The sequence below is a fragment of the Diorhabda carinulata genome, chromosome 1, assembly GCF_026250575.1.
Source record: "Diorhabda carinulata isolate Delta chromosome 1, icDioCari1.1, whole genome shotgun sequence".
NCBI lineage: Eukaryota > Metazoa > Arthropoda > Insecta > Coleoptera > Chrysomelidae > Diorhabda > Diorhabda carinulata.
In genome coordinates this window covers 600001-602500 of record NC_079460.1, presented here as the reverse complement: position 1 = coordinate 602500, position 2500 = coordinate 600001, and the positions used below count along the sequence as shown (strand labels likewise).

At 36.9% G+C, this 2500-nt stretch overlaps 2 non-coding genes across 2 annotated transcripts in view; both read left to right on the top strand.

Annotated features, from left to right (window-relative positions):
- Nucleotides 1-595: 595 nt before the first annotated feature.
- On the top strand, nt 596-751 carry LOC130902679 (5.8S ribosomal RNA). The gene has a single exon (XR_009060452.1). It is a non-coding gene; the product is annotated as a 5.8S ribosomal RNA (ribosomal RNA).
- Nucleotides 752-1472: 721 nt separating this feature from the next.
- LOC130902641 (large subunit ribosomal RNA) overlaps nt 1473-2500 on the top strand; it is a 4066-nt gene continuing 3038 nt past the window's right edge. Inside the window, exon 1 of the ribosomal RNA XR_009060447.1 lies at nt 1473-2500. This exon is cut by the window's right edge and continues 3038 nt beyond it. This is a non-coding gene — a ribosomal RNA (large subunit ribosomal RNA).

Sequence of the window (2500 nt, the reverse complement as noted above, 5' to 3'; positions counted from 1 at the left end):
TGGATAAATTTTATTTCGTTTATTATATTATTACCTAAGTTTTTTATCGTTTGAAGGTAATACAAGAAAATATCGACAAGATTATATGTGATGATTATGTTATTGAGACATTTTCATCCGGGTACCTAAACGAAATTTAAGCACATGTCGATTCTATCGATATGTATAAAAATTCGTTTTAGAAATAATATTTTATGTATTATTTCGAAGGTGTTCGAAGATTTACGCCCGACCGTCGAAATTTGTATAAAACTTTCAAGATAAAAAAAAAACTGTAATAATATAAAGAGGAGGAATATATCGTGCGAGATATCTGTCTATGCGCGCCTCGTTTGTAATAAAACATGTGCAGCGGTTAAAATTTATCAGATATATCAAAGTACGATATTATAATTTCTCTAAAAGTTTCGAATAATTACCATTTATTATAATATATATATATATGTATATATATATATATATATATAAAAAATGTCGTTATATAAATTTTCTATACGCGTATAAGATATTATAATAATATTATTAATTTAATAATTATCAAATATTAAAAATACGACGAATAGAATATGAGAAAACGACATAATAATAAAATGATTACCCTGAACGGTGAATCACTTGGCTCGTGGGTCGATGAAGAACGCAGCTAATTGCGCGTCAACTTGTGAACTGCAGGACACATGAACATCGACATTTCGAACGCACATTGCGGTCCTCGGATACTCGTTCCCGGACCACTCCTGACTGAGGGTCGTATCAATTTAAAAGACTGCTTAGAATTTAAAATTTTTCTATTTATTAAAGAAAAATAATGCCTAAGCGTGTTGGATGTGAAACAATAACGCACACTAATTAAGAAAAAACACATGCACATACAAACTTGTGCGTATTTTTTTTGTATTTGTGCGGCATCCTAAAGTGCGAAAAGCAGCGTAAATTTTTATAGAAAAAGTTACGCAATTTTTGAACACAACCCGCTATACCATAAATTAATCGTGTATTTATATGAAATACATAAAATTTGTTTGGTAGAGAGTTATATTTATATATAATATATATATATTATACATATATACGACGTATATATAGTCGATAAATAAGTGTGTGTATATATAATATATTTATGATAAAATGATAACGCGGTCGTCGTGTCCGAGAGAAATAATAAAGTTTCGAAGACTGGACGTCTGACCAGTGTTTTATTTATATCATTTATACACACGGTATATCGACAAAATATATGAATTATATATATTAAAAATATTATATATGTATAAAGGCTGGTGGTGTGTTGCTGATGCTGATGCTGATGCTGATGCTGATGCTGATGCTGCTGCTGCTGCCGACTCTTTAAATAAAAACAAATAATGTTATATTTCATATGAGAGATGATATTATTATTAAACACACGTTTTTTTTTTATGATAGTTTGGCGAATTGTATTTAAATATTATAAGAGATATATTATAATATATCGACCTCAGAGCAGGTGAGATTACCCGCTGAATTTAAGCATATTACTAAGCGGAGGAAAAGAAACTAACTAGGATTCCCTCAGTAGCTGCGAGCGAACAGGGAAAAGCCCAGCACCGAATCCCGTGGTCGATATCGGCCACCGGGAAATGTGGTGTTAGGGAGGATCCGTTTATCACGAGATCGTGCGGCGCGTCCAAGTCCTTCTTGAACGGGGCCACAGCCCATAGAGGGTGCCAGGCCCGTAGCGACCGTTGCCGATTGCGTGAGGATCTCTCCTGAGAGTCGGGTTGCTTGAGAGTGCAGCCCTAAGTGGGTGGTAAACTCCATCTAAGGCTAAATATGACCACGAGACCGATAGCGAACAAGTACCGTGAGGGAAAGTTGAAAAGCACTTTGAAGAGAGAGTTCAAGAGTACGTGAAACCGTTCAGGGGTAAACCTGAGAAACCCGAAAGGTCGAAAGAGGAAATTCATTCGCGTTTCGATAATTGAAGTTGAACGTTTGTATGACGGATATTGTTTGTGTTTCGGCATATTACAATAAATCGCGTTTTACGTTTTTCTAATCGATATCGAACGCGTGCACTTTTCCTCTAGTAGGACGTCGTGATCCGTTGGGTGTCTGTCTAAGACTCGAGGTGGTAGACCACTTGATTTTATTCGAATTCATGGGGACCCTCGATGTTCCGACAGACTCGCTCGACGGTAGAAATATGGCGCGGGGCCGCTAGATTAATTAGCGTTCGGCCCGTAGCAAGAGCGTTTCGTGTTTGACGGTAATCGGACATAATGCCGATTCTGTCCCGGAACGACTGTTGGTTACGGTGTTCTCGAACAGACCTCGTTTTGAAACGCCGATCAACGACGCTATCGATTTGGGTAATTTCAGGACCCGTCTTGAAACACGGACCAAGGAGTCTAGCATGTGCGCGAGTCATTGGGAAATAACTAAACCTAAAGGCGTAATGAAAGTAAAGGTTTACCTCGCGTAGACCAAGGGAGGATAAGCGATTTGCAAATAAAAATTG